The 20,467-nt window shown below is 45.3% G+C and overlaps 1 protein-coding gene across 1 annotated transcript in view; it reads left to right on the top strand.

The window, feature by feature from the left end:
• The window catches only part of NPHP1 (nephrocystin 1), a 699,686-nt gene that overhangs the window by 65,860 nt on the left and 613,359 nt on the right, over positions 1 to 20,467 (top strand). The gene's annotated exons all lie outside the window — the stretch shown is intronic.

A 20,467-nucleotide genomic window follows, 5' to 3' on the forward strand; every position in this document is an offset into this window, starting at 1 on the left:
ACGTATATTTATTTGAATTACATCTTTAGCAATAAGATTAATGGAAATTGGGAAATATAATAACTTGATCACTCAATTGTTTTGTCTTTATATCAATATCATTTAAAAAAATATTCTTTGCATTGCATAGTAGTCCATTACTTTATTATAATTGTTTACATTGCATCACAATTCCATGGCATTTAAGGCAGACATGGAAAAGGTTCTCGGGACATTATTTCCGAATAAGTTCACCAAAAGCCTGAAATTATTAATCCATCACAGAAAGACAGTTTTATCAAGTGTGCACATAGATTTCATGATATTGATGAGGTGGGAGAAACTCTGTGCAAAGTCCAAAAATGGCAGCAAAAAATGCTCTCACTGGGGCCAAGGGCGTTACTTGTACCTGATAGCGGATGCTCCTAATGATGTGATCATATCAATCAAGTTTTGCGCTGCCTAGTTGTGTGGTTTCAGACCGGGGATTGCATGTAGACCTTGGGAGCTCCTTTTCTGGCTTCCCGAACAAATGGAGGCCAGCTGTTTAAAAAGAAGATCTTCATGTTTCCAGTATGGCTTGTGCAACCTTATTTCTGCCCAGAATCATGCCACGGTTCCATTCTACCTAGCTTACCCCACGACATGAGACAAGAGACTAGAGACTCATAAGCTTCTTCAGGAACAATGGCTATGGGTGAGCCACTGTGACCATGGCCATTTGAACCGCATTCCTACAATTCAGTTATTGTTTTTATAATTGGGTCCATATTTTGAGCCAGGATTAAATAAATACTAACTGATTCTAAAAAGGCAGTTAATGCAAACCTACTGCACAACTCAAATGGTTGGTTTAGTAAGTCTCTACTAATCAGTTGCATCTACCATTGGGCAATAGCTGCCATACCCCTTGCTACCCAAAGCTTTTCAAGCAGGATTTCCCTTAGAAATATTCATGACATCTATCTGTGAAATACTCAGACAGCATAGCACACTTTTTTATGGACCGGAGTCCATGTCAAACTGCATATATTCCAAGTAAACTGTAGTCCAATTAGTGATTCTTTAAATCTTCATTTGAAAAAACGTTGCCATTCAACACGTTTTATTCCTCTTCATTGTACACTTTTTCAGGACTACAATTAATGATATGCAAGTCTTTACATCCCACACAAACACTCAGACATGGGATGATTATAAGAAAATATCCATCCCAATGGATTTCCCAACTTCTCTTTCCCTCCAAACATGCTACCTCTGGACCACAACTATACATAACATCTCAGCAGATTCCACAACCCAGCTCAGTAACCAGCTACGCAGACTGTTTCATATAAAATACCATAAAGGGACCTGCAAAGCTGTTCAAAGGTACCAGCATACTGAACCATAAAACTGTGCTTCTGTCTCACACACTTCCTCATCCAACACTTTGGTACATGCTGCATCCCATAACACAATAACACACCTTGGTGTTCATCACTTGCGATATGGAAATACTTCCCACATAGGATCAAAACAAAGACCACATTCTTCCAGCCACACAACCTACACAATGTAGTGTGCTACGCATTTAGCCAATCATTTCAGTGTCCCATATAGTGGTAGGAAGCCCTTTTATGAATGCTGCGATACAATATACATATATGAAACCTCTCAGCCTTAGGGTGTTCAATTTTTGCCTCATTCCTCCATTTTTTTTCTCCACTTATTTTTGTTGGACTTAGGACTCTGTGCACTTTACCACTGCTAACCAGTGCTAAAGTGTGTGTGCTCTATCCTTTAAGCATGTTGAAATTGGCTTACACCCAATTGACACATTTAATTTACTTGTACGATACCAGTAAAGTGGTACCTCATGTACCCAGGGCCTGTGATTCAAATGCTACTAGTGGGCCTGCAGCACTGATTGTGTCAACCACTTAATTAGCCTTTAAGCATGTTTCAGACCTGCCATTGCAGCCTAATGTACAGTTTTAAACTGTCATTTTGACATGGCAAAATACATCTTTTGCTAGACCTAAAACATTCTTTTCGATATATATAAGTTACCCCTAGGTTATGCCTTAAACAGCCCATATAGCAGGCTGCATTGTATCAGAAATGTACTATTAACATTTACATCTCCTGGTAGTGAAAAACTCTTACATTTGTTTTTCAATACTGCAGGACCTCCCACCCCCAAAAGATAACATTTGATTAACTTATTACATTAAATACATTATAGCTTTTAATTGGGAGCAGTTGAGAATGTCAAGTTTAGTGTTGAAAGAATTGTACTTTAAAACTCTCTTTCAATCGACCAATCAATCAATCAAGGGTTGGTAAAGCGCAACTAATCACCTGTGAGGGTCTTAAGGCCCTGGGGGTAAAAGGGGGCACCTCCATTGAGTGCTGGGCTCATCCAAAATGCTTTACTGTAAAGTAGGGAGAGGATGTAGCCTTACGCCTAGAGCGGTCGACCTCGAAGCTGGGGAACCGGGTTCGAGTCTCAGCAACGACGCACAACATCCTGTGATTCTGGGCAAATCACCTAATCTCCCCGTGCTAACAAAAATGAATGTGTCCTTCTGTAACAAAACTGGTGCTCATGCAAAGCGCTCTGATACCCGATGTCTCGGGTCTAGTTTGCGCTATATAAAACAAAACAAAAAAGTCACATTTTACGTCATAATTCTGAAAATGACACTTTTAAAAAGTTGGCATTTTTATGTTCCAACCATTTGGTGCCTGCAGCCTGTATCCTGGGTCACATGACTAGGTGTAGCTGGCAGGCTGGTCTTTGTGTATTACTCCTAGGCAGTGAGACAAATGGGAAAAAGGTGTTGGTAGGATGGGCAATCTGACTTGATGGGGGGGGGAGAAGCTGCCACCTACCACTCTTGAACATCACAAAGGCTCTGTTCAGCACACTCACAAAGGGTTTTGACAATAGTATTTTGTGTCCCCAGAGAAGCCGGCCAGGGCAAAAAGGCAGGAAATACAAAACCCTCTGAGGCTGGAAAACCTCCAGAACCTTCTGTGCCAGAGTGGTCACAATGAATAAATAGTGGGTCCTCCGACCCAACTCTCCAGTACATTTCTGGACCTGTGGAATACTCCGAAGGACTGCTGTCCTGCGCTGTAAGAAGACCTGTTACTTTCCTGCCCTGCTGCCTGAGGGAAAAGGACTGGACCTTCATCTTGAACCCAAGACCTTCATAGTGATTTCAAGGGCTAAGTGGCTGGCCTCCTGATCATAGCCTCGGAGACGGAAAATGCTCCAGTCATTTTGAACTCGGCTCCTGGACTCTGTCTGCTGTGAGTCCTACCCCTTATGTGGTGCCACCCTAGTCCTGAACCCTTGGAAGTGGGCCTGAAGGTATTCTGCCAGCCCAGCTGTAGTTGTGTGGGCAGAACTGACACAGCACAACCAATCTGCTTTCAGATCCGCTTCTGAGCCGTCGCTGTGAAACACATCCCTGGCGCAGGACCTTGCATCGCACCCCACAGCCACTTCAGAACCGCCGCTGCGTACTGTATCCTCAACGCAAGCCTGCGCATCACAAGCCTACTCTCCCTCGTGGTCCGCCTGAACTTATGACTTTTCCCAGTCCAATGCAACCAGATAAACACAATTGGCACTATATGCTTCTAGGCAACTAATTTCACTTACATGAAATTTCATATAGCTGATTCTAGATTCTACTGATTGAATTTTTGTCATCTTGGTCTCAAATAATTGATTCAATTTTACTCTGTTTTTCTAAATTGATGTAGGATTTTCCTTGTGTTGTGTTTTCACTTGATTACTGTTTGAAGTGAGGCTTAATCACATTACACATTGTCTTTAAGTTAAGCCTGACTGCTTTTGTGCAAAGCTACCAGAGGTTTAAGTACAGATTCATTTGGAGGTGCTTTGGCTGCGCCCCAACAGGAATTGTGGTGCTTTGGCTTCGCCCCAGCAGGAACTGTGGTTGCTGTTTCAGTGGCGTTTCACACCCCTCAACATGTAACTCAATTACCTTATATATACACACACACACACACACATTTAACCCCTTAACTGCTGCCGTCGGCCAACGGTCGTCACGAGCACTACCTCCCCAGTGCTGCGCACGACCGTTGGCCGACGGGCCAGCATTTGTTCTCCGAACGTTCAGCACTGGGCGCTGAACGTTCGACGCTCTGATGAGGTTAAGCTTTTCAGTAAACAAATACCAGTTCTCTCAAATTAGCCCAAATTTTATTGGGATAAATGTACAGGCACAGCAGCGCTTCGGCAACCGCCTTTCTCAATGATAGCGGGCGCCGGTTAGTGATGTCTATAAATAACATTCATACATTCACAAGTTCTTTAAATTAAAAGGACCCGGTGCAAAGACAGAAGTAGAACAATGGAACCCACAGACATGGAGCCCTTAACTGGCAATGATTTAGAAACATTGGCTCTCCTGGAGAATTTACAGGATGAAGGGAATCCTCATGTGGAAGAGACGATAAACAATATCGTTAGAGTAAAGCATCTAGGAAGGGAAACAACCTTTACAACACAGTCATTACACCACAATACCTTTACAACGCGGTTGTTACAACTACGGCGCTGTTAGTACGCAATGTATTTACATTGCAAGTCTTTACAATGACTTCCACTATAGGGCGCTAAGGTATTGGAAATGAATTCCAACACCTTCCCTACTGTTGCGCCAACTGTAGTAGAAATAGTTAATAATACTATTCCTAAGTCTAGCACGCCCCCTAGTGGAAGTCGCTGTAAAGCCTTGCGCTGTAAATGCATCATGTACTAACAACGCAGTCGTTGTAACAACCACGTTGTAATAGCACGCGCTGTAATACATCGCATAGTAAAGTGCTATATTCATCTAGGAATCACGCCGCTGGGCCCGACAAGTCCATTTAATCCCACGTCTAAGTTTCTGCCACAAATGCCAGTGAATGCCATCGACATATTCACGGAGACTGTGATCAAGGATCTCGTGAAACGTAGAATACAAAAATCCAAACAGGTAAATGAAGGGAACATCACTAAAGAACACATGTAAGCAGTGAAATGTTTACAGGAAGACAAGTCAATCATTTGCAAACCATCAGATAAAGGTGGGAACATATTGCTTTTGACATCAGAGAACTATTGCAAAGAAGCACTCAAGCAACTTAAGGATGCCACTAGTTACATCAAGACATCAAGAAAAGAGTATCACAATGGAATCAAGGAATATCATGAGTTGATTGCAAAATGCAACCAAAAAGGCATGCTGGAAACCGAGGAGTATCGGTTTCTTAGCTGCCCTCACCCACGTCTACCAACTTTTTACCATTTACCTAAAATTCATAAGAACAGAACAAACCCACCAGGACCTCCAATAGTGTCCTCACAGGGAAGTCTCACAGAGAATATGTCAAATTATGTGGACTATTTTTTGTTTGGGCATGTGATTCAACTAATGTCATATGCTCTCAAAAAGATTTATTGCATAGTTAATTAAAATCATTACAATTTCCACATAATAATTTTATAATACAAAAGACAAAATGCTTGCTAAAAAATTAGACTACTCCTTTGTTAACATAATGTAACACAGTTTAAAAAAAACTCATCCGGGGATACTCCCGCAGGCTTTAGGGTCAAAATGTTATTACGTGAGTAGTGCAGAATTTACCAGTCAATAGGATCGAGGCAGCGTTGGTGACCCGCTTCATTAGCCCTGTCCTTGTTCCACAAGACTCAGGCTTTTTTTCACTTCTGCCAAGAATTTTATTCCCTGGCAAGCCAAAATAATTGAACTCCCTCCCAGCCAACAAGTTACCATTTGCCTGCAGGTGCGGATTTTTAACTCGTTGCAGATCTGTTTCAAGAATCGACGACGTTGTGCCAGGAGAGCCGGACAAACACAAAAAAAGTGAGCCAGTGATTCTGTTTTGTATCCACATAGTCTACAACGCTCCGTCTGGTAGTTACCTTTCCAGGATGGTGCTAGATCCTTCGAAATGTGCATCCCCATCCTATAGTCTGTGAAAGGTCTTTTTAAATGCACATTGAAATGAGAGGATAAGTATGCATGCGGTAATCCAGCTTTAAAGGAGTTGATTATGGTCCAACCATGTCGCTGTTTGAGAAGTGACGCTTTGTCATCTTGAAAAGATTTCATCCTTGCTGCCTTGTTGGCTAATCTACTTATGGTTGCTTTGTCCGTCACAGACTCCCATGTGCCTTCCAACCCCAGCTCTTTTACACAGAATTTCAGATATTTTCCCCAAGGGCACAGGGTTCCCTTCACTCCTTGATTTTTTTATAGATTCCCAGTTTAACCAATCCATTGAATCCGGATCTGCTGATCTTAACTTGTGACACAGTTTTACGAAGCCGCTCATGCTCCTATATTTCTGGTTTTGCAGACCAAATTCCAGCCTAACTTGCGGGGCTGAAGCACACTTTGGAAGGTTAAAAACTACTTTATAGATTTTGGTTTGAAGCTCATTTAGTAGGTCTATTTCCTTGCCACACCAGGTGACGAGACCGTAAGACAAGGATGGTAAGATTTGTGCCGACATAACCTTCAGGTGGTGATTGTGGTTCGGACAGTCCATTTTTGTTTTTAGCAACCGATAAGCAAAAATTAGGCTTTGGGCTTTTGCACGTCCTGCAGTTATATGCTCAGTTTGTTTTGCTCCCTTGGAAATTGTAACTCCAAGGTATTTATACGAACCTTGTTCGTTCACCTTCGTCCCGTTGTACGTCCATGTGTATCTAGGTTTTTTTGGGTCTACTAGACGGACCACTTTGGTTTTTTCTTTGTTTAGATCCAGACCTTCTTGTTTTAAGTATGCTGATAATATGTTTAAGGCTCTTTGTAGACCAACTGGGGTTTTGCTCAGCAGGACTATGTCATCTGCGTATTGCAGGCAGGGAATTTGCGAGTTTGCCAATGAAGGTGGGTGCACTTCATCTGTGTCCAGCACTATTGCGAAGTCGGAAAGAAAAAGGTTAAAAAGGGTGGGCGCTAAACTAATGTCATATGTTCAGGACACTAAAGACTTCTTAAAGCGAAATGAAAGGGTCATTTGGGAACCTGACTTTGTGATGATTACACTGATATTTCCAGTCAGTATACTAGCATTGGACATAAGAATGGCCTAGATGAGGTCAGGCACTTGAATTGATGCTTATTGAAATTCAAGGAGCACAATACCATGTTGATTGACTTTGTTGACTTCTGTTTGAATAATAATATATTTCTGTTCCAGGACACATTTTTAAGCAGATACAGGGTAGGGCCATGGACACCTGCCTTGCCCCCAGCTACGCAAATTTATTTGTGGGCTGGTGGCCTGGTCGGATACCAATGATGAATGGACTAGCAAGGTTGTCAGTTGGAGCAGATATATCAATGATTTATTCATCATATACAGGGGCATGGAACAATCTGCCAATGACTACCTGACTATATTGAATAACAATGAGATTAATCTCAGATTTATGGGGGAAATCGGCTGGGGCTCCCCGGCGCCCCAGCCGCCACAGGGCCGCCCGCCTAGATTTTCGTGCCGGTTCTTGCCGTGACCCCGCCCCCCCACCTGCCGATTGGCCCACGCGCTCCCCGCCTCCCAGCGGACCCTCCCTCCCGGCTCCCTGCTTAAGAGGGCCCTGACCTCGGATCAGGAGCGACCACTGCGCCCTCCTCGGCCTGGTTGCCCCCACGCTCCCCGCCTGCTGCCTGCCTCCTACCTGCTGCCTGCCTGCTGACGCCGCTCCGATCCGGCGCCCCAGCTGCCGCAGGGCCGCTCGAACTCGGCTCCCCGGCGCCCCAGCCGCCGCAGGGCCGCCCGCCTAGATTTTCGCGCCGGTTTTTGCCGCGACCCCGCCCCCCGCCTGCCGATTGGCCCACGCGCTCCCCGCCTCCCAGCGGACCCTCCCTCCCGGCTCCCTTCTTATGACGCCCCCGGAGCGACCGCGCAGCGGACGCGCGCAGCAGGAGCACCGACTGAGCGCCGAAGGTGCGCCAAAGGTAAGCCCGTCTGCACCTGTCCGCGCCTGGACCGCGCCCAGCGCCCGAACCCCTGGCCCCCACGACGGAAGACGACCCGACTGTCCTACAACGCCACCGAACTCATCGCACTCAACACCGGCGGGATCCCTGGATGCTACCGAGCCACTCCGAGGCGCACCCGCGGACCCTTCAGCTGCCACGCCTGCAAGTTCACCTGCATACGGACCTGCCCCGCACCAGCACCCGCCAAGCCGAACACCAGCAGCAACCACCTCAAGTGCATCCTGCTCAACACCCGCTCCGTCCACAGGCACGCCATCGAACTCTGGAACCTCCTCGACACCACAGCTCCTGACGTCGCCTTCCTCATGGAAACCTGGATGAACGACTCCTCAGCACCCGACATCGCCATCGCCATCCCAGAGGGATACAAGATCACCCGAAGAGACCGCGTCAAACAGACGGGAGGAGGCATCGCCATCATCCACAGGGACACCATCCACATCACGACCAACACCGACGACACCCTGAAAACCGCCGAACACCTACACTTCCAGATCCGCACCGACCCGAAGACCACCCTCAGAGGCACCCTGATCTACCGACCCCCGGGACCACGCACACAATTCAGCGAGGACATCGCCGACTTCGTCAGCCCGCATGCCCTCCCCTCCGCTGACTACATCCTCCTGGGGGACCTCAACTTCCACCTGGAGAACAACAACGACCGCAACACCATCACCCTGCTCGACAACCTCAGACTCAAGCAGCTGGTGTCCACCCCCACCCACCTCGCCGGACACACACTCGACGCCATCTTCTCATCCAGCAAAGACATCGCCTTCAGCCACATCACTGGACTCCACTGGACGGACCACAGCTGCGTCCACTTCACCTTCAGAAGAACTCCATCCACTCCGGATCTCCGACCGACCCCTGCCCTCATCACGTCTTCAACAAGGCCGACGCTGTCATCGCACCCCACCTGCGGGACATCATCAACACCTCCTTCGACACCGCCACCTTCCCGGAGAGCTGGAAGCACGCCGAACTCAGCGCCCTACTAAAGAAACCTACAGCGGACCCCACCGAACTCAAGAATTACCGCCCCACCTCGCTCCTCCCGTTCCCAGCCAAAGTCATCGAGAAGACCGTCAACAAACAGCTGGCCGCCTTCCTCGAGACGAATGGATCCCTCAACCCCTCACAGTCTGGCTTCCGAGCCAACCACAGCACCGAGACCGCCCTCATCGCTGCCACCGATGACATCCGAGCCCTGATGGACAACGGAGAAACAGCGGCCCTCATCCTCCTAGACCTCTCCGCAGCATTCGACACTGTCTGCCACCGCACCCTAGTGCAGCGCCTCAGCAACGTCGGAATCCAGGAGAAGGCACTGGAATGGATCATCTCCTTCCTCGACGGAAGATCACAGAGAGTCCGTCTACCACCGTACAAGTCAGAGGCCACCGAAGTCAACTGCGGCGTCCCTCAAGGATCCTCACTGAGCCCCACCCTCTTCAACGTCTACATGAGCCCCCTCGCGGCCATCGCACGCCAACACAACCTCAACATCATCTCCTACGCTGACGACACCCAGCTGATCCTCTCCCTGACCAACGACCCGCCGCCGCCAGGGCCAACCTTCACGAAGGGATGAAAGACGTAGCCGAGTGGATGACGACCAGCCGCCTGAAACTGAACTCAGACAAGACGGAAGTCCTCATCCTGGGTTCCTCGCCCTCCGCCTGGGACGACTCCTGGTGGCCCCCCGCCCTGGGCAGCGCACCCAAACCGACAGACCACGCACGCAACCTGGGCTTCATCTTGGACTCCTCCCTCACCATGACCAGACAAGTCAACGCCGTCTCCTCGTCATGCTTCAACATCCTGCGCATGCTACGGAAGATCTTCCGGTGGATCCCCACCGAGACCAGGAAGACGGTCACCCAGGCCCTCGTCACCAGCCGACTGGACTACGGCAACGCCCTCTACGCCGGAACCACCGCCAAGCTCCAGAAGAGACTCCAGCGGATCCAGAACGCCTCAGCCAGACTCGTCCTCGACATCCCACGACACAGCCACATCTCCGGACATCTGAGAGACCTGCATTGGCTCCCCGTCAACAAAAGAATCACCTTCCGCCTCCTCACCCACGCACACAAAGCCCTACACGATCAAGGCCCGAGCTACCTCAACAACCGCATCAACTTCTACGCTCCCAAACGACATCTCCGATCAGCCAGCCACGCCCTCGCCGCGGTCCCCCGCATCCGAAGAACGACAACAGGAGGAAGGTCCTTCTCCTACCTGGCCGCCAAGACCTGGAACTCCCTCCCTCCCGACCTGCGCCTGACCCAAGACCACCTCTCCTTCAGGAAGAAGCTCAAGACCTGGCTATTCGAGCAGTAGCAGCACTCCCCCCCCCCCCCCCCTCTCCCCCAAGCGCCTTGAGACCCTCCGGGTAAGTAGTGCGCTCTATAAATGTCTGTGATTGATTGAACATCAGAATATTTTTTAGATCTAAAAGTTTTTGTTTCAGAAGGAAGACAATGTACGGCCTTGCACAGGAAGCCCACAGTAGGGAATTCCTTGCTGCATGCTAGTAGCTGTCATTTGGATAGGTTGAAAAACAGTATCCCCTATGGAGAGTTACTACGTATAAAAAGAAACTGTACGAGGGAATGTGTCTTTCAGGCAGCAGCATCTCAGAGTATTCAGAGATTCAAAATTAGGTGTTACTCAAGAAAATCCTAGATAGAGCCAAAAATAAAGTGGAAAACTAATCAAGACTTGATCTCTTGAAAGACAATCATACCACAAAGAAGAATAAAGAAGGCCGGAAAGACTTCAGAATGATCACTAACTATTCTAGCAATGCCTGTGATATTATAAGGCCACCACTGATAAACTGGAGGATTCTTAAAGCTGACCCAATAATAGAGGAAGTTCTTCCCAAATCACCCTTGTTAACATTTAGAAAAGCTTGGTCATTGAAAGATCAATTAGTACGAAGCCATCTCCCAAAGAACAATAGACAAGGTTTCTTCTTATGTGACAAATGTAAAGCCTGTGTTAACAGCCACAACGTCCTGACATATGTTGTACCGGGCCTTGTGACACCAAAAGAAGATTACGAAGTTTATGAACTGTAACACAAGCTACACAGTTTACTGCCTGGTGTGCCGTGTGGATTGAGATATATTGGGAGCACCACAGACCCTACTAAAGTACGGATCCTCGAACACCTTAGAGCCAATACCATAAAGGATATCACATATCCGGTGGGAAGACATTTTTAATCCTGTCATGGTAGCAATAGGGATCTGTTGAGGTTCTTCTGCATGGATAATGTGCCAAATGATATAAGAGGTGGAGACAGGCAGTTAAGGCTTCGTAGGTTAGAATGGCTGTACATCATTGACATTCAAACAAAGACTCCAACCAGGCTAAACAGCAGGGAGGAACTGGAGGAACTGGAGGTACACTTATAAAAGAACAGTGTATGGCAATCTGGAGGCAAAACTATAGACCACGATAAATTAGAGACTCACTAGTATGATTAAGATAACTTTAGTAACATGAAGGACTAAAGGCGGCGAGTACGAATATAGCATAAGGGATGTGTCATACAATGTTCGCTAAAGCAACATGATGTATATTCATATGGGATCAATTAATTATTGAATTTGGATGTTTATTTGTAATTGATTGTTTAATTTGTCCCCCTAAAGAACTTATAAGCATATATAGGCTTCCCTGGGAATGGACCTATAAAGGACCCATACAGGGCATAACAATGGGTTCTGGTGGTATTATTTAGCTGGAACCGGGTATTTACATTAATGTATGCATGATGATGTGTTAATATATAAACAGAATAAATTGATTTTGGGCATGATGTAAAAGCCCATACAGGGCATAATAATTTTGAATTTTTTATTCCTGGGAGTAAAGGAATGAAGGAAGAGGGCCCATACTGGCATATTAATGATTATGGATTCTATCCCTACTGTTTAATCTCGTACATATAACAATTTTGCAACTGCACGATCCAGAGTCCCGGCCTTACACTATTTGTGAACAGAAAAAGGGCATATATATTCTTTATATATACGTGTGTTTATCTATCTATCTATCTATCTATCTATCTATCTATCTATCTATCTATCTATCTATCTATCTATCTATCTACCTATAATATATGCTTGAATATTTTAAAAAACTCAATTTTTGAAAGATTGGGGTCTCATAACCCCATGTGTAGTCATAATAATGAATTATTCTGCAGACCTCATGAAAAACCATGTGCTATTGTACTATATGAACACATTCCTTGTCCCTTGTCGTTTTAATATTTTCCATATTTTGAGAACCAATATGTTACACTTCTTTGTTTGTCATGCACACAAAGCCCAGCCTCATTTACTCAAGGCAACATCCTATATATCATCATACATATATTTCCCAATATTGTAAAGCTGCATATTTTGTAGAGGTTCTTTTAATTTATATAGTTCAACAAGTATCATTTACCAGCTTGAGGTCATTTATTAACATTATGGATTGTGTTTCCAATTGGCGATTATCTGTCATTTAAAAAGATAAGCATTCAAACAGTTAGTTTATACCCTTTGATGAAGCATAAATGTCTCATACAAAATTTTTTTTCAGTCTTACCATTGTTGGGGAGACTGATTGGGATCCTAAATGTATTTTAAATAATCGATTATGTAAATTATGGGCTCTACATGTACGTTTAGCTGCATGTGTAACATTTAGAGAGAAAGGAGATTACTATTTTGTGGTAGTATAGTCCAGTAATGTATTCTAACTGACTAACTAATCTGGAATGCACTCCCGCCAGAAACCAGGCTTATCCCTTCCACTGTACTCTTCAAGAAAGAGGTGAAGGCCATCCTTCAGGCTAAATTCACCTGAATTCTATTGATACTGGAACAATGACAGTACTTGGCTCCTACATTAGCGGCCTTCTGATTGCTTCCCTATGCGAGTCTCTTTTCGACTGCTCTCGGATCTAAATCATCGCACGGATGCTATATTATTGGTTTCCAACTTGGCTATTGGGTTGTACACTATGACTTGAGTGCCTCACTAACTTGCAACGCACCCATTACTGACTACTACTCTGCTTTCACACTGTGTTTACTCACCCTCTGGGGTGCTATAATCTTACCCGATTAGACATTGTACTGCTTCCATATTATTGTTTCTTGATTGTTATTAGTCTGCATACTCTTGTGTGATTGCTACCCTTTTTTGCAACTCACTGACTACTGAATTTTATATTGTTTCAAGAGTCTTGTTTACCCTACCTACTGTTTATGTAAAGCGCTCTGATATCTGCAAAGATCTTGTTCGCGCTATATAAAACCTTAAATAAATAAATAAATAAACCATATACAACTGTCTTTGTTGAAAAGATTTTTGACAAGACAATGGTTTTGCAAACTAGTACTACTATTCTGCATTGACCCCTCCAAAATATGCATCTAAAATACCATTGTGCACATGGACACTACTGTATTTAAGACAAAGTCAACATTTGCATCATGAAAAATTATGTGACAAAAATACCTCATTGCATGGATTTGTTTTTTTAAGCAAACTCCAACGTAACATAAATATCCATATTCACAAATGCATGACATACAAATTAACAACAAAGTATCACCATAACACATACCTCAAATGTGCACATGCAAATACAATAAAGTAGGTCAAAGGTAGCAGCGCCAATTCTTACTTGAGATACGCCTGCACGATTAGCCATACTACCATTACCTTCTGTATGATTTTTAAAAAGGAACTATCACATCATGAATTCTATTTTATGGGCTCTCAATCCCACCAAATGAGCTAGAAATTCACTAAGAAAAGCTAATTTGTTTGGCTAGGTGTAATCCATTCCGTTTTGGATATTTGTTTTCACATTGTTAGACCTGGCATCTTTTGGTGTGTTTCCTCTGTCCTTTTGCTTTCTGACCTACTGGTTTTGAGGGTGTGCTGTATTTTGTTCTTGCTGGTTTAATGTCTCTTTCTCATGGCTGTTCAGTGTTAAAGTGCAAGTGCCCCTACTGTAAATTGTGTCATATTGGGATATTTGATTTACTAGTAAGTCCTTAGTACAGTGCACTGTGTGTACCCAGTGCCTGTAAATCAAATGCCACAAGTGGGCTTGCAGCACTGGTTGTGCTACCCACACAAGTAGCCTTTCAGAGGTGTCTCAGATCTGCCACTGCAGTGTCATCGCTCAATTTTCGCTGCCATGTTGACCTGGTAAGTGCACCCACTTGCCAGGCCCAAGCCTTCCCTTATCTTACATGTAAGACAAGCCTCAGGTAGGCCCAAGGTACACCCAAGGCAGGGTGCAATGTATGGGAAAGGTAGGTATGTGTGACATGTCCTGATAGTGCCAATTTAGTTTTCACTATTGAAAGGCTATCTGTCCCATAGGCTAACAAGGGAGTTGCTTTATAACATCTTACCAAACATAACTTTCCAAGATAGAGAAATGGAGTTTAGGTTTCCTGAACTCAGAATTTAAAAATACTTCTTTTAGTGAAGATGATTTTCATGTTGTGTGTTCGAAAATGCCACTTTTAGAAAGTGGGCATTTTCTTGCTTTACCATCCTGTGTGCCTCTGCCATTTTGTGTATTCGCCTTCTGGGGTCAGAGTGACAGGAGCAGGGATGCGTATTCACGCTAGACAGACACAAGGGGGAGTTGACGTGTTCCCTGCCTTTCCTGGGTGACGCATAGCCAAGCTGGATAGACCTGGCTGCATTTAGAGTACTGGGAGGAGTTGTCACTTGCATCTGAATAGACTGTTGCTGCTGTGCACAAAGTTGTCTCACCCTCCTAAAGTGAACCTGGCTTCAGCCAGACAGCACCAGTTTATGTATGCCAGTGGAACTTTGCGACAACTTCAAAGGGAAAATGTGGTACAAATATTGGGGCTCTGACCCCAGAACTTTAGAACTCATATGGATCAAGAAACCTGCCAAAAAGAGGAGCTAGAGAAGCTGGTAGGAGAGGCTACCACTTTGCTGTGTGCTTTGCTAGGTTGGCCTGCAGTAGCTGCTTCTGTTTTGGGCAGAGAAAGGACTGGACTGAACTTTCTGCAACTTCTTCTTGAGGGTCTCCAAGGGCTTGAAGTAGAGCTTGCCCCTTTGTTCAAGAAGTCTCAGGAACAACAAAGGCTTCAAGATCCTCTGGGTACCGGCTTCTGGAACTGGTTATTCAATAACCACAGAGGAAAAAATAAACACAATGCCGTCCCCGACGCTACTGCTGACTTCGTAACCTGAATGCACTGCAGAGGGCACTACTGCACTTTGCACCGGTCTCACTCACAGACGACGCTAGACACCGCCACCGAGTCGCTGCTTGCACCGTGATCTGTAGGCACCGCACTGCGCACCACCATGCTTCACACCGCTGCCCTTGTATCCCAGACGACACCACAACACTGTTGCTGATGCCACTGCCTGCACAGTGACCTGTGGACACTGCTCGTGGACAACACGGATCACCACCCCGCTTTGCATCGCAGCCCTGGTGTCACTGACGACAATGCTTAAAGCTGACCTTGACGCCACTGCCAGCAACGTGGTTTAGGGGCACTGCTTGTAAGTTACATTACGCCCATCCAGCCCCACACTGCAGCCTTAGCCTACCAACATCAGCGCCATCTACTCCAGTTCGTCAGCCGACAGCACTTCAACGATGGCGCTGCCTGCACTGTGACTTTGCAGCACAGCGGCAAGCACCGTCTCACTTTGCACCGCAGCCCTGGTCTCACTGATGCTGCTGGACGCCGTCACCAAGCCGCTGCCTGCACCACGTCCTCAGAGAACAGTACACCACAACGCTGCATTACGCACTGCAGCCCCGATACCCGCTGCCATTCCCACCTTCAACTGCACAGAGTTTGATCTGCAACGCGTGCGACTTCAAAGACCCGACAACTCCTGCACCGACCTCCGGTACCGATGCCTGCCGATGCGATGAGCTCCGAAAAGCCGCGAGTTTCCTGATGTCCTGCATGTCCAAAGGTACTGCTTGCAGGTCTTCCCAACACCATAGCTGGCCTGCGATGCCGCTGTCATCCAGAACTATTGGATTTGTTTGTTCACAACTCCGTGAAAGCCCCGGATGGAGTTATGGACTTCAAGGAAATTTTGTTTTAGTCATTTTTGCTTCATTAGCATTTTGAATAATTGTATGTTAGATTTTTATCATTTTGGTCTTGGTGTACACAGATAAATATTGACTATTTTTGTAAGACTGGTGTGGTGTCCTTTTGTAGTGTTTTCACTGTGCTACTCTTGGTTATGTACAAATGCATTGCACACTGCCTTTAGGATAAGCCTGGCTACTCGTGCCAAGCTACCAAGGGGGTGAACAGGGGTTATTTCAGAAGTGTACCTCCCTTATCCTGAATAGGAAGAATGATCCCTAATTGGATAGGGTTACAACCAGCTAACTAGAGACCACCATTTCTAACACACATGCTTAGGAGCCCCTGAAGTTTTTGCGTCCAATTTAGAAAATAGTTCTGGGAAGTGAGAAACTTTTGTCAAAGGGTGTGAGTGGGAGGTGTTGGAGCATAGGGACTCAGTGCAGGTCATGGTTAAAGGGCATGCTTGGTATCCAGTACATACTGCACAGGAGAACAGCTGTGCATATGGAATTCTGTGGGCACTGGACCAGCCTTCCCATCGTCTCCTTAACTCACCCGTCCAGAGTAGGGGAAGAAACCAAATCATTAACTTTCTTAACGAGATCAACTAATGCCTTTTCGTCTAGAACCACACGTCTCTCAGCTGAATCAAGCCAGCAAACCACATGCAATTGTAGATACTTTGAGAATTAAAGGTAGACTAACTCCCTAAAATAATACATGGTTAAGTCCTTTTATGACAAAACTCATTATCCACGCAATCTTGAAACAACATATTATGATCTTGACCCAAACATGTGAGACCTCATATAATTGTGTTATCCACAAAATATTGGGCCTCACACCCAGTAGATTTCCCAAGCTTTAAAACAAAATTGCATCCTCTTCAGAAAAGAAAGATAACTGATCAGAATGATTAAGAATGTTAAAAGTCAGGGAAAACATGTCTTTCCCGTCTGCAGGCGATACAACAGACCCCAGCCCTATTCCCCAAAGTCACTGCACACACAAATATTGGTAAGTTATACTATACAGTTATTTATTATTCACTATTCATCTACACTTAATGTGAATAAGAATGATTGTAAGTATGTGTAACGGCTCAGCAAGTACTGTACAAATGAGGGTGAATAATTAGCTATGTCCCAGCATATTTCATCACACATTCCTAATCACTTAGTCTAATCCCCACCTATGTTGTTGCCAGCTGTCTGGCCACATGGCCATATTAATTTATCAATATGTCTGGGGTCATGTGGAGTTTGCCTCACGTACCTTATTGTGCCATCAGGCCTGAAGTCGTAATTTCATAATTCAGCCTTCTTTCAGCAACTGGTTAGCGTACCTAACACCATCCCAAACACTAGTGTTGTATATACCCTTCTTATGCGTGGTGTGCTATGTAACGAGGAGGGTTCAGCACACACTTGGCTCCTGCATTGGTACACACAACAGTGAACAGTGTTCTTGTTCAGACAGCACTGTTCATGAAAGCTCCCTGCTACTATATCTCTTCTTCTTCCTACATGGTGTATATTGCAAGGTCATCTTTCCCCTTAGCCATATTTCAGTGGCAGTGTTTATTAAAGAGCTTCACAGAATGGACATTTCTCCTCTTCTGGCCGGTGAACGTGAGCCTCAGAAAACGTGACAATGAAGGACACATTTTATTAGTTGCACGAATTGAAAGGCTGTTGTTAGAAAATAAGCAGGCCTTTTTTGCATGCCTTATTGCTCTCTTCATGCACTGCAGTGCACGACTAGTGAGTAGTGACCATAGTCATATGCCGCAAAGCCTGTGTTGTATGTTACATTATATTAGACATAAAAATGCCATGCCACACTTCTTAATATTTTTAGTACTCTTATCTGCTTACATACCAATTGGTTCTCTCTCTTTGGAGCCTTGCGTACACAATCATGAACTCTCAATAGCTGATGTGCACTTCAAATTGTGCTCTTGATATATGATACTAAGTACTTTAGAAGTGAGAGAATTCCTGTATAGGTAATAAAGCTGTACCATTTTAAATAGTTCTCTACCAGATAACTGTTTAACAGGCTAGGTTGAAGTCCAGTGACTGTGTGTTACCCTCATCCCATTAACCTCTATTTACCAGCATGTGGGCTCTTATACTCAGTAAATGCAGGATACAGGTCTACTGTATCCCGCAGGAATGATGTCTACTTTTCCCTAACTACTGCAGCAACCCTTGCATACTGAAGGAGTTGCCCTAATGCCACCTCAATCAGTGTTTTTGCCTCCTCAAAGGAGTGGAACATACACTCAAAGAAAAAAATTGCTTATTTGTACGACAGTGGCATTCTGCTCATTCAGATACCACTTTATATTCTTTCATTTTTTTAAGCAGTGTGCTTCTCTCAAAGAGATATGGCTCGAGCTTACAACTCCTTTTGTTCTCATCACTTCAGCAAGTTGTATCAATCGTATACACAGCAAATTTGGAACACATCTCAAGACATCAATATACATTCCTTCAATTATTATACATAGTCTATCCCTCTGATTGCCTATCAGTACCACTCCGGTCATCCCTACCTCCCCCTCCCTTCATTCCTCATCCCCATCCGAGCCGTCACTGTCATTGTCCGCAGGTGGATCACAAATATTCCACCTGTAATCATTCCAAGCTCCCCAAATTTTAGACCACTTTCTGGCGCATCCTCTATTACTAAACACTGCCCGTTCAGTTATCATAGCCTCATCCATTTTCATGCTCCTTGCTGAGAGATAAGGCATGTGACCCAAGTTTGTCCGTGGCGTGTAAGATCATTGGGTTACCATACATGTAACAGACATCTGCGTGGGTCAGGTACAAGCGATACCCCCTGCACCTGTGACATAGTACGCATTACCTGAGCCCAGTATGTTGTTATTCTGGGACATTCCCATATCGTGTGGAAGAACGTTCCTTCATCTCCACACCCTCGGAGACAAAAGGGGTGGTCTATTCATTGCATCTTATGTAAAACTAGTCTGGTGTAGTATGAACGGTGCAGAATTTTCAGTTGTATTAGTCTAAGGCGTGAGGGTATTCCCGCCTCCCTTGGGGATGCCAACGCTTCCTGCCACTCTGATTCATCCATCTCACCTACGTCTTGTATCCACTTAACTGTGAAAAGGCTTTATTTCGATACGTAAATATCTTAAAAGCAATACATTACAAACATGCAATTTCAAAAATTAAGAAAAAGGACTTACAGTTATAATTTCATTAACCAGTCAGATAAAAAATGCAATAAATAATTAAAAATAGTATTAAATTGAAATGGAAAGCCTTTTTGTTCTAATTATCCAAGCCCATTTTAGGAATTTGGACACAGCACAAACTATAGAAGGGGAAGTGTCAGTTAATAAAATGCGGAGGGCCACCAAATGTTGTCTGGTGCCGAGGAGCCTGCATAGAGGTACCAGCCATCGCTTCCTTGGGGCACGGTAATCGGGACATTCGAACAAAAAGTGTGCCACTGACTCGACCCTTGTAGGACACGCCGCACAGAAGACAGAGGGCTGAGCCGTTGGTGATCTCCACCTGGACACCAAGTCGGCCAGGGGTAAAGTGCCCACTCGGAATTTAAAATAGAGGGACCTATCCATGGAGATGGAGATTAAATCCAGGTAGGGCTCGAATGCTACAGCGTCTTTGATTTGTAGAAATGCAGTGGTTGAGTTACAGTGGCGGGGTAGCAAATGAGTTTGTTGGTTACCCAGTCCCAATATGTCTTTTTCAGGGTGGCTTTTGGTGGGGCAGAACGGGTAGCCCAACAATTTTCCAAACCCAACTCCACCAGGAGGCTCTTGATGTCTCTTAACCATTTTATGCGATGCCATCCTTCCATTGCAAGTACTTCGGACAGACCAGCTGCATAGGAGGCTAGCTCCGGTACCCTCCATAAACGGCCCCAGAGGAGCAGTGGCCGCAATCGTGCCTGGTCCATGATTGATTTGCAGCCCGTGTCGAGAAGCACTGGGATAGTAGGTGTGCTTGTTGGGAGTAGCAAAAGGTCTTTCAAAAATGTATTTTCTGCTTTCCCCAGTGCTTCTAAATTTATAGAGCCCCACAACTCCGCCCCATACAAAGCCGCTGGAACCCCTCTGGCTTTGTAAATGTCTATTGCTGGGGAGATGCAATGTTTGGGGGAAGAACGGTGTTCCCTGAGTATGGCACCCGCCACCCTTTTGTGATTAAGTAACATCTTATTGATATGTGGGGTCCAGCTCATAGTATTACTAAGGCGAATCCCCAAGTAATCAAACTCGAGGACCCTTTC

The sequence above is a fragment of the Lissotriton vulgaris genome, chromosome 6 (assembly GCF_964263255.1).
Source record: "Lissotriton vulgaris chromosome 6, aLisVul1.2, whole genome shotgun sequence".
NCBI lineage: Eukaryota > Metazoa > Chordata > Amphibia > Caudata > Salamandridae > Lissotriton > Lissotriton vulgaris.